A 13,678-nucleotide genomic window follows, 5' to 3' on the forward strand; every position below is an offset into this window, starting at 1 on the left:
CTTCAGATAGTACGTGGCTCACTGAGGAGGAGCTTCAGGAGTTTTATTTCTCTAGTGGCAAAATCTTTGCATCCGGGGAGAATTGATGGGGACATCATCGCGCACACGTGCACGCACGCCACCTCTTACGCACGTACGCTAGAAGAAGGAAGACCCCACCATTGATCTAGATCGATGACAACGTCCAAGGAGAGCCTCTTAGTTAGGAGATGAAGTTTTGATTTAAAAGAGTGGGCCCGCTAATCAAGAAAATCCCACCATGGGATCTCATGATCGTAGCCCACTAGTCGGATTGATTTTATATTTTAGTTTTTGCTTATTGTTATTATTTAGAACATCATGAACATTTTATATTTCTTTGTTTGATTTTTATTTTAGTTTACTTCATCACCAAGTAATAGGTTGCTCACATAACATGAGTTTTAAGATATAAGATTTTCCTATAAATAGTCACCCCTTGTAGTTCTTTTGATTCATTGAAGATTAATAAATATTATGCGTTTTCCTACTCCCTGAGTTGTGAAGCATAATTGGGTGCGAAACCCTCCCTTCATCGAAGGGTTAACTACCGTGGTGCGAAGTCACATCTATCCCGATTCGCCCCCATCCATCGCCATCTCTACTACCCATCTTCTACTATCCCTTCTTCTCATCTCACCCCATCATCTACCCTTCGAATCAATCATTTATTGTAGCAATTCTCCTCCCCACAACAGAATTTTAGAATTTAGCCCTACAGGAGGGCTGAAACTTCGGTAGAGCACCGGATCGAGCTGAGATTTGGAGGTTTTGGAGTCCATTACTAGCCGATCAAGGCCAAGGTGGTCTTTTTTTGAATTGTGGGCCCCACACACGTGCGGCCGAGATCACACGCATGTGCATCTGGGACATTGTTGTTGTCCACACATGCGGTACTTTTCTAGTTCATCTATTTCCTCTCTTTTACTCCGCTTTTACCCAGAATCCCTAAACCTAACCCTAAATTACTTAAATCTTCAATTTTATGCCCCTTTTTTCACCCTAAGGTTCCTTGATTTGAAATTGGTGGATCCCTTGGATTAGGGACTGATTAGTATGCATGTTGTGATGATTATTTCTTATTTTTTTAGTATCATTTGGTTTATAATTTTTATTGATCCAGCCCCATCATGTGTAGGCCTGGACCCACATAAATTTCCCTTAATTGAATGTTTGGACTTTCATGTAGGATATGGAATTTTTGTAATTGTTTCTGAACTAATGTGATCTTAAGCCTAAAATCTTGCATATCATATTTAATTTTCATGTCTTGCATCATTAATCCACACCATTGGAAGCTCAGATCAGGGCCTATCAAAAATCTGCAGTAAACAGATTTTTTGTACAGTTTATTTTCTTTAAATTAATGAAAATACTTTTGCTAATCCAAAAGTTATGAAATTTCACAGAGAGGTGACCCACCTATGATAGGACCCACCTGCCAAGTTTCAGGGTTAACGAGTAACTGTGCTGACCGTGGCACGGGCTGGACCAGCCTACCAGATTGGGATGCCCATGCTGGGGGGTCCAACCATGGCTGGGCCATCCACCCTCTTTGTGGGCCCACTTTAATGTATTTGTTACCCCACCGTCTGTCAAATTGTGCTCCATGTGGGACATGACCATCTCCCTCAGTGGCATCCATTTTTGGGACCCATTTGGTTGTGTCTTTGGGCTAATTGCCCAGGCCCATAGGACCTACCACCTTAGGATGCCCAGGCCCATTGGACTATTGCTGGACTTCTAGTCTAACAGCATGGTCCACCTAATTTATGTGCGTGATCCATTACACTCATCTGGTGGAACCCACAGGGACATATGTGGGCTACTAATTAACATAAAGTTAATTTATATTTATTATTGCTGGATTCCAGCAAGCCCAGAAATGGGTGGGCTGAAAATTCCAGTAATAGGCCCATATTGGCTGCCCCTAACGGTATGATTTGGTACAGCATGGCCCACTAGATTTAAGGATGAATTACACACATAAGCTTACCATTTTCTGAGGTGCATTCGGGCTTCATTATTGCACACTAGGAGGCCCACCTCAATTGGATTTTATTTTGGATCTATGTTTATAGTTTTGGTTGGACTTTGTAGCCTCATTTATCTTGGAACCTTCTAGTTAGGTCCGTTGACCTTTGGGCCTGTATCTCACTACTTATTGTGATGGGTTGGTGGGCCATAATGTGTAAGTAGTTGGGCCCTTGGTTGCCCACCAAAATAACCTTGTACTTGGGCCAAGTTGTGAGGCCCAACTCACTTAGATAAATTCGGGGGTCGAGCATAACTCAGCTCCCGAGTTCCAAAACATCACTTATGCAACATATTTAATGAAGGATGTATGTTGACTGTATTAGTGCATAAAACATGGAATAGATTAAGCCAAAACATAGATATGATTTAGGGAATAGTGAATAAAGCAAGCGGAAGACTTATAGAAAAATGTGTACAAGTGTAAATCCCTGAATTACATATACAAGCCAGATCATATGAAAGTGTTATGTAACAAAATTATAAGTATCAAGTTACATCATTTCAGTTCCTAAAAATAATCCCATAATCCCTCACATCAGACCGAGGCTCGGTAGAACCCGTCTGAAAACTGCATATAGGAGAAGGCAGCCTTATCATCATCCAGCTCCCGCTCTGCCTCAGAAGTCGCATCCACATCTGCAACATCAGAGCCTAAGATAGAGTTTGGTGGGTGTTTAACACCGCCCTAGAAACGTGGGAGTGAGTGATCAACTCAGTGGAACAATAAGGCACTGGTTAACATGTTATCAGTTCAATCAAATAGTAATGATAAAGCAGAACAATTAAATAAATCCTAAGTACTCTTGTTAATGCAAGGATGTATGCAATATGATGCGTGCCCTCACGCGTACACCCTCAGCGTCTTCATCTTACGTTACGCATGACATCGCCTCAAAGTGCGCCACATCTACAAAGCACATGCAAATGCGGTGCATGGATATGATTACCAAGTTGTTATTAGTCCATTTCACACAGCAGGATTGGGAAGCTAAGATACCTTCCTCATATCACCATCCAAACAGTGATCCATACTAGGGTCGTCAATCCTAGACATCTCATACGATCATATATTTGAGGTCGTAGCAAAGGGCTCGTCACCAATCAATGCACGCCTTTCATACCTTTACTACCACAATTTGGCTCGTCACCTCCTTGCGGTATCCAGGTATGCTCAAGGTCACTACAAAGGGCTCGTCATCAATCAATGTAGGCCGACAGCACGAATATAGTGTCCCATACCACCATAATCGACTCACGAGTTTAGTTGCTCACTGGTCACTACGGGAGGCTCTTCACCCCAGCGTAGGCTGACAGCTCGACCACGGTGTCCCATACCACCATGTCCGGCTCATGAGTCTTAGCGGATCAAGGTACCATGGTTATTAGAATTTCACTGGTAAGTTCGCTACCCTAGATTCAAGTAGTAGCGTCCATACATGGTGAACATACATCGGAGAATCAGGTTACTTGACGAACTCGACTAGCACGAGCGCACGTTGAATTGAGCGACATAGAGTGCGCAAACACTCCGCGTAGCCAAACCACTGCCGACAACTCTAATACGGCTCGGGTTCGTCTAATACGTCCTACGTGGCGAAAGCAATCTCAACCACGAGTATAGGGTCAATTACCAATTTCCTGAACTAAGGCATAGTCCCAAACATCTTACACTACTACAGATACTCATATGGATTGTAGAACAGTAATGAAACAACAACTCAATTCATGGTACATACGCATCTGAAGAATATCAACTTAACATAAATGTAAGCATAGGTAATGCTTGAATCTGAATAACATGGGATGTAACTTGCATAAAGGAAATCATGCGCATCATCAGGAGTATTGAGAATCACTTCTCAACGCCCACAATAAGTGTAATAAGTTACACTTTAGATCATTCATGCAGTTCTACAAACACTTAGCATACATGGAACAACATACATGACGTATGTTGAAATACATGCACTTAGACAATTCCTTTTACCAAGGAGTTGTCATACATGCATCTAGCACACATACATGACAAATAATCATGGCAAACATAAGTGCATATTTTATATGTATACGGTACTTTATAAATACACATAGAGTACATAAATCTCAATATAGCACATGCATATCAGGAAAACAATGTAAACACAACATTTGGCATGTGAAATCTCATCCATAACAAGAATAAATCACTAACTGGCATTGAAAGCCTTGAAAACCATAACCTATACACTTAAAGTCCGCACCTTAAGCAAAGAAAGAACCACCGAACTGATTTAGACGAGTTGTCTTCGTCAACGGCGATAGAATACCCTAAAACAAGGATAGAAATGAGATACAACAACACCAAGACTAATCTAAACTCTAACACAGATTAGGGTTAGGTGAACTTACCCCAAAATGTACTCATAATCTCCAGAAGACAGATTCAAAGTGAAGGTTCAAAGATGAAGAAGAACAAGGAAGAAACAAAGATGATTCACCAACTTATCTCTCTCTCTTTCTCTCTTTTCCACTCTCTTTCCAAGCTAGGGTTAGAGAAAATCGTATAGAAAAGAGGATTAGGGTTTAAGGACTATAAATAGGCCTATTCTTGATGAAAATAACCCCTAGGGACAAGGTATACTTAGGTTATAACCAAAGTAAGCCCTTCTCGATCCAACGAAGCACTTCTGGTGGACCTATAACCACGAAAGGTCGGACTTAAGCTCACTGACCATGGATCTAGGTCAGGCTGAGTTTTCATACCGACCGCTCTTCAGATCGCCGTGGCGGACCACACTCAATTCAACGGTCACGGAATCTCGATCAGTCCACAAGCACTAGGATATGCCCGGGCCAACTATCCTGATTCGAGGGTGAAATTGGGTCGAATCCAACGGTCGATAGCTTAAAATCGTCGCAAAAGCTACACGATCAGATTTCATAAAAGCTCATTAAATTCCAACCGTTCTCACACTCTTCACTCCAAGCTCAAACAAATCGAACCCCGAACATCACATGGACTTGATTTTCGAGGTGATGGTCAAGCCCAACTCGGTGACCGCAATAACCTAAAATCATCGCTATCAGACTTTCGACGCGCGGTCCAGGTCTGATCCAGATCTTCTAAAAAATTCCCCAGAACAACTGGATTTAGCGATGGATCCCAGATTTCAGAGTAACGTAGCGTTCACTAATCTACACGTTTAGAGCCATGCGATACAATTTAAAGTGATTGATACGAATTTCACAAGCAATCGAGTAAAGCGCTAATTACCCCAAAAACAATTACTTAAGGAAAGATTAGCACAAAATTCCAAGGTCGTTACAATCTACCCCCTTAAAGAAAATTTCGGCCTCGAAATTCATACCTTCATATAAGCCTCAAGGATCAGAGGGTATGTCTTACTGACCTCAGCTGCTGATTTCCAAGTAGCCTCTTCCACACCATGATGCGTCCATAGCACCTTCACAAGAGGGATAACCTTGCTACGCAATACATGCTCCTTCCTACCGAGAATACGCGTCGGTCGCAGTACATAAGTGGCATCCTCACTCAACCGCACTTGCTCCCAACTAATAATATGCGAAGGATTAGGAACGTACTTCTTCAGAATAGAAACATGAAATACGTTATGCACGCCCGCAAGAGGTGTGGGCAAAGCAAGGCGGTATGCTACCGCTCCCACTCGATCCGAACTTGAAATGGACCAATAAATCTCGGCGTCAGCTTCCCCTTCTTACCGAACCGCAATAACTCCCTTCATAGGAGAGACCTTCAGAAAAACATGGTCTCCCACTACAAACTCAAGCGGTCGACGCCTCGTATCAACATAACTCTTCTCCTGCTCTGCGCTGTCAAAAGTCGACGTTGAATGATGTCAACCTTCTCGAAGTCACCTACACCAACTCGGGCCAAGCAAACTATGCTCACCAATTTCGCCCAACAATGTGGTGCTCGCACGGCGACCATACAACGCCTCATAGGGAGCCATGCCGATACTCCGGAAACTATTATTATACGCGAACTCTACATACGAGACAATCATCCCAACTGTCTTTAAAATCCAAAACATAAGCTCGCAACATATCCTCCAGGACTTGATTCACGCGCTCGTCGCCCATCTGTTTGCGGATGAAACGTGGTCTTGAACTTCGCCACACCCATTGCTTCACGGATACGAGTCCAGAAGATAGATGTAAAACGCGTGTCTCTATCAGACACAATCTCTAGGGGAACTCCATGCAGACGCACTATCTCCTTGATATACAACCTAGCCAACTCGTCTGCAGAGTAAGTGACTCTGATTGGTAAGAAATGCGCCGACTTCGTTAATCGATCGGCGATCACCCAAATAGAATCAAATCCCTTTCTCGTCCTCGACAACCCAGAAATAAAATCCATAGAGATGAAATCCCACTTCCATTCAGCTATGGGCATGGGATGCAACAACCCAGGAGGTCGGCGATGCTCTGCCTTGCCTGCTGGCACATGAGACAACGAGAAACAAATTCAGCAATCTGGACCTTCATATTGTCCCACCAATAAGACCTCTTCATATCCTGATACATCTTCGTGCTACCTGGATGCATCGCAAGTTTAGAACTATGGGCTAACTCGAGAACCTCACGTCTCAAGTCAGGGATGTCAGGAACACATAACCGGCCACGAAAACGTAGGCCCCCATCGAACTAACACTCTAGTCGGAGTTCTCATCCGTACCAACCCGCGCCTCATCTTCACCAAAAGCTCATCATCGGCCTGAGCCGCAACGATCCTCTCGTCGATAAGGGCCGTACACGAATGTGTATGATAACCTCATACGGCTCAACCACCGTAAGCTTCTACTCAAAATCGCGCACGAACTCCAACATATCCCACTCTGCTATCATCAGCGGAAACTCCAAAGCCTTCTTGCGACTCAACGCATCCGCCACAAGGTTCGCCTTACCAGGATGGTAAGAAACATCGAACTTGAAGTCCTTCAATGTTTCCATCCATCTGCTCTGCCTCATATTCAAATCATGCTGCGTGAAAATATACTTAAGGCTCTTGTGGTCGTAAAAGAGCTCGAACTCCTCACCATAGAGGTAATGTCTCCAAAGCTTTAATGCGAAGATGACAACTGCTAATTCCAAGTCGTGCGTAGGGTAATTCTCTTAGTGTTTCCTCAACGACGCGAAGCATAAGCAATCACCTGTCCTTATGCATAAGGACATAACCTGACCAACGCGAGAGGCGTCGGTATATATAATATACTTAACCCCTTGCTCGCAATACTAGCACAGGGGCGGACGTCAACTTGTCCTTCACTCCTGAAAAGCTAACTCCGCCGCTCACTCCAAGCAAACTTCAAATCTTTCCGTGTCACCTGCGACACGGCCTGGCAATCTTTGAGAAGTCCTCGAATAAAGCGTCGATAATAGCCTGCAAGACCAGAAAACTCCTCACCTCGAGATCTGAACCAGCCGCTCTCCCCGCCTGCTGCACTACCTTGGCAAGGTCGACGGCTATTCCTTCCTTGGATACCACATGTCCCAGGAACTTGACTTCCTCTTTCCGTAAATCACACTTCTTGAACTATGCGAAGAGTGATGCTTCCTAAGAGTATCCAAAACCGCTCTTAAGTGCTCCTCGTGCTCGCCGACTCACCGAATAAATCAAAATGTCATCAATAAAGACAATGACGAATCGAAACAAGAATGGCCAAAACACCCTGTTCATCGATCCATGAACACGGCCGGTGCGTTCGCTCAAACCGAACGACATCACAAGGAACTCATAATGACCGTAGCTAGTGCGGTCTTCTGCACGTCCCCATCCTCGACGCGCAACTGATGATACCCTGACCGCAGATCAACCTTCGAGAAGTACTGCGTGCCCCCTTCAATCGATCAAATAGATCATCAATCCGGGCAAAGGGTACTTATTCTTCACGGTTAAGTTCAACTGCGATAATCAATACACAATCTCTATGAACCATCATTCTACTTCACAAATAGAACAGTTGCTCCCCAAGGAGACACACTTGGCCTAATAAAATACAATTCCAGTAAAACAACTATATGCTTCCTATTCTCCTCCATTTCACTCGGAGTCATACGATAGGTGGGTAAAGAAATGGGCACCGCACTGCATAAGATCGATAGCAAAATCAATCTCACCCGAGGAGGTAATCCAGAATCGACTCAAACACATCTTCAAACTCCCGAACTACCGGCGAGCTAACTAGCCGACTCTGCCGAACTCTCCAACAGAGAAGAATAAAAATCAATACGAAGAGGGTAACGGACCGAACCGGGAAAGTAACAATCTCGCCCTCGGGTCCATGGATCGTCACCGATCTAGCTTCACAATCAATCTCACCGCATCCTCGTGAGCCAATCCATACCCATAATAACATCATAGTGATAAAGCGGTGCAACTAGCAAATGAACACGGATCGATCCACTTCCCAGATCGACCAAACAATCCATACAATGCTTGCCCAAGGCAGAGGACATCCCCGTAGCCGTAGTAAGCGTCACTCCTTGCATAGGAACAGATCTCAAACCCAAACGCCTAACTGCCGCATAAGAAATAAGAGAAGTAGTGGACCTGTATCCACTAGCACAGAAACGGGAATACCTTCAATATGCGATGTCACCTCAAAGGACCTCGGCACCAAGTCAGACATAGGCGCTTCAGCTGAACATGAGCCTGCTGCTGACGATTCGGCGGAGGAACCATGGGCCGCAGAGGTGGCTTGAAACCAGGAACTGCAGGTCTGAAGGGGATGAGCTGGCGCCGATCGAAGAGGAGGAGGAGAAATAACCCGAGGCATCGGACGGCTAACCTCTGCGGTGGAGTAAAACCACTGCTCGCATACGGGAGAAGCAAAACGGTCCAAGTGCCCCACCTTCCCACAATAAGAACATCGAAGATCGGCTCTCATCTGCTGAGCGGGTGGCTGAACGCCTATGAGGAGAATCAACTCGCGGCCTCTTGCCGAGGAAAGGTGCACTGAAATCCGGTCGCGGCCTAGGAACCATTGGTGCTCGCATGCGGGACGACCTGTCCTCGTCCTGCTTCGCTCGCAAGGACATGCTCACTAGCTCGCATACGAAGAAATGCTAGCACAACAAATCTTCGATCGGATCTCGGGTCTCAAGCCCTCGAAAAATGCCGCATCCTCATCGGGTGATCACCCAGGATTAAAGGAACATACCGCCCCAACTCAATAAACCGGTTCTCATACTCGTCACCGACAACCCTCCCCGGCGGAGGCGAAGGAACTCACTCTCCTTCTCATGTCGTTAATTGAAATACTTCTCTGGAAACAGCCTCAAACGCCTGCCACGACCAAATAAAGTCTCCCTCGACAGTGCGAAGCACACTGTCCCACCACAAACTGGCCTCCTTCTCAAACATGAAGGTGGCAAGCTCAACTTGCTCGACCTCAGAGCAGTGCAACGGCCTCAGCATCTTAGAGATGCGGTCAATCCAATACTCGGCTTCCTTAGGTCTATGAGAACTCACAAAAGTAGGAGGTCGCAAGTGCTGGAATCACTCGAATGTGCTGCTGGCGCTCCCGGATGGAGGCATAGGTGAAACAGTTGGAGTCGCCCCTACCTGAGCAAAGATGCCAACCATGGAAGAGAGGAACTCCTGCTGCGGCTGCTGCTGCTTGCTGCATCAAAAACATCATCTGCTCAAACCTAGGGTGGAGTAGATGAAGGTGCAAGGCTCAGCCCAGGACCGAGGGTGTGACCGGAGGAGCCATAGGTGTCGACCCAACACCGGCACGAGATGGACCCCCCTGCGGTCCGTATGGCTGTCACTCAAGGGAGGAACCCCAGCAAGCGACTCAATCAGAGAGAGACGGGCCGAAGTCTTCGAACCCTTAGGAGGCATCCCTACATTCAATCAGAGGATGCAACCTGTCAGATTCTAAGTCACATAATCCATCCACACAACAACACAGCACAACACAACTCCAAAGACAAACAACATGCATTCCATTAATCAAAATCGTCGCAATACAAGTAGTGCAGCAATACATGAATCACGACTAGGAAAGCATGTAAACAACAACATCTAACACTTCAAACAACCACAGCAACTACAAACAACCACCAACAACTACAACAACTACAACACTCCAACTACAAAGCCAACAACGGCTACACACAGAAAGAAAACAACAAACAAAGCAAAGGACGGCCACAACGATGCTACTCGTCGGAATCAGGAGATGGAGGCAGAGCACCCTTATCCTGCAAGCAACACAGGATAGACTTCAGAGTCCGAGACACCTTCTTAAACTTATGTTTAACAAGGCCTCGAAGATCAACCATATCCTGGCGTAAAGCAGCCTGCCCTTCTTCAAGCCGTGTAAGACGGGCATCTCTGGCAATCTGCTCTGCGCCTAGCTCTGGCACCACAGGAGGAGAGCTATCACTCGAATCCTGTGCCTCAATCTCTTCCTCGTCTTGCTCTGTTTCTTCCTCAGACTCCGCACCACCTTCAGCATAACTCTCTTCATCACCGCTCTCAGACTCAGCCTCACCCTCTGAGGCAAGCCGACCAGAACCAACCTCCATCAGCTTAAGAGTCCTCAAATTGATATAACGAACAGGAACCGGCTTCTCAGCTCCAAGCCTATAGCCAAACTCATGTGCAATCTTGCAAATGAGGCGGCCAAAGGGAAGCGACTCGGTCCTTCTACTCGAACGAGCGATGAGAATAATCTGGCGCAGGACGTACGTCGGCACACACAACTTCGCTTCCTGCCCCACCTGATATAGAAAATCCACCATCAGGCGCGTACACTCACTGCGGTTGCTCCACCTTGGATATACATTGAACGTAAAGATGTGGTGAAGCAAACGGAAGTCGTCCGTCATGTAGGAAGCCAGAAGACTCCTATTCGGCTGCCATTCAACCAGACGACCACACAAGGATCGGGTGCGACGATCCCTCTCGCGCACACTGTCCACATTCTTCTCGCCGGCATGCACTTCACCAAGTGGCACTCTCAGGAGGCGAGATATCAAAGCAACATTGACAATACCCACACGACCGCTACCACAAGGAATCTTGAACTGCAGAGGCTCCAGCGAAGGCTTCAGAATGTTGGCATAAAAGGCCTGAACAGTGCTAGCATTCGCGCGATACTCGCCTTCGAACAAGGGACCCCAACCAGCCCCTTCTAGGCGCTCCAACAAGAAAAACTCACCAAAGAGCCGCGGATCAACATGAGCCTCAAAAAGGACTCTACGGCCTTCATAGACTCCATGCGACAACTCCGCCAACAAAGTCCTACTAACGGGAGCTCGAGGATCAAGGTCCCGCTTCGTCTGGAATTCACGAGTGGCGGACGTGCTCGCGGCGGCACCTCTCGGCCTCCGTGCACGGGTTGGGCGGCTCGGCCCGGCTTCATCCATGGGCGCTCTCTTCTTCCCCATCAAGGAAAGAAGGGAAGAAATGGAAAAGATGGCCGTCACAATCTCAAAGAGGGCCATGAGAAATGAGAGAAAGAGAGAAATAGGAAGATGGTGAAGCTTCCACACAACTAGGAGCCAAAATGGGAAAGCAAGAGCTCAAATGAGAAGGAAAGAAAGAGAAATCAGCAATGGGAGGGAGGATTTGAAGATGGGGTGATGGGTTTGCACGAAAAATGGAGGAAGATGAAGATTTGGGAGAGATTTGAGAGGATTTGGAGAGGATTTTGAAGAAAGGGAGAGCTTGGGAGTGGGTTTTGTGAAGGAAGTAGGTAAAAGAAAGGGATAAAAAGGGAAAACCGTGGAGAGGTGGGCAACATTAGACCTAGGAACGATCGGCCCGCTGCGGCCCGGCCCGCCAAGCCCGCTGACCGGCAATCCCTCGCCGAACCGGCGATGGCATCGCCGGTCTCTAGACATATCGACGATGCCCTCCTGGTCCCCCATGGTCTAAAACATGTGGTCCCCCCTTGGGTCCCACAGAAAACGCCCCGATTGGCCCCTTGCATAGTTTGACGTCTATCGGGTCATTTTGACATAAATCTGATTCAAATAGCGATTTCTTGCAGGTTTAAAGATGAAAAAGGGAGGATAGACCGTCTAAACTCATTAATAGAGGGTCTAGGAAATGTTTCGGGTCGCTGTGTGTAATCAGGTAGGAGTACAGACTCGATCTCGGTGAGGGTTTTCAGGAAACTTTCGCCGATAGAAACTACGGAGCACAAACACAAAAGCGATAATAGACCCGCACCCAAATACACTAAAGTGACGACAACGTGCGGTGTGTGACCATAACCCAGGTCCGGTTTAATCCAGATCATGCTTTGATACCAACTTGTAACGCCCTGAAATTCGGGGGTCGAGCATAACTCAGCTCCCGAGTTCCAAAACATCACTTATGCAACATATTTAATGATGGATGTATGTTGACTGTATTAGTGCATAAAACATGGAATAGATTAAGCCAAAACACAGATATGATTCAGGGATAAGTGAATAAAGCAAGCGGAAGACTTATAGTAAAATATGTGTACAAGTGTAAACCCCTGAATTACATATACAAGCCAGATCGTTTGAAAGTGTTATTTAACAAAATTATAAGTATCAAGTTACATCATTTAAGTTCCCAAAAATAATCTCATGATCCCGCACATCAGACCGAGGCTCACTAGAACCCGTCTGAAAACTGCATATAGGAGAAGGCAGCCTCATCATCATCTAGCTCCCGCTCTGCCTCAGAAGTCGTATCCACATCTGCAACATCAGAGCCTAAGACAGAGTCTGGTGGGTGTTTAACACCGCCTCGAAATGTGGGAGTGAGTGATCAACTCGGTGGAACAATAAGGCACTTTGGTTAACATGTTATCAATTCAATCAAACAGTAATGATAAAGCAGAACAATTAAATAAATCCTAAGTACTCTTGTTAATGCAAGGATGTATGCAATATGATGCGTACCCTCACGCGTACACCCTCAGCGTCTTCATCTTACGTTACGCATGACATCGCCTCAAAGTGCGCCACATCTACAAAGCATATGCAAATGCGGTGCATGGATATGATTACCAAGTTGTTATTAGTCCATTTCACACAAGGATTGGGAAGCTAAGATACCTTCCTCATGTCACCATCCAAACAGTGATCCATTCTAGGGTCGTCAATCCTAGTCATCTCATACGATCATATATTTGAGGTCGTAGCAAAGGGCTCGTCACCAATCAATGCACGCCTTTCATGCCCTTACTACCACAGATAGGCTCGTCACCTCCTTGCGGTATCCGGTATGCTCGAGGTCACTACAAAGGGCTCGTCACCAATCAATGTAGGCCGACAAAGACGAATATAGTGTCCCATACCACCATAATCGGCTCATGAGTTTAGTTGCTCACCTTTGGTCACTACGGGGAGGCTCGTCACCCCAAGCGTAGGCCGACGGCTCACCACGGTGTCCCATACCACCATGTCCGGCTCATGAGTCTTAGCGGATCAAGGTACCATGGTTAATAGGATTTAATTGGTAAGTTCGGTACCCTAGATTCAAGCAGTAGCGTCCATACATGGTGTACATACATCGGACAATCGGGTTACTTGACGAACTCGACTAGCACGAGCTCACGTTGAATTGAATGACATAGAGTGCGCAAACACTCAGCGTGGCCAAACC

This window comes from Magnolia sinica, chromosome 4 (assembly GCF_029962835.1).
Source record: "Magnolia sinica isolate HGM2019 chromosome 4, MsV1, whole genome shotgun sequence".
NCBI lineage: Eukaryota > Viridiplantae > Streptophyta > Magnoliopsida > Magnoliales > Magnoliaceae > Magnolia > Magnolia sinica.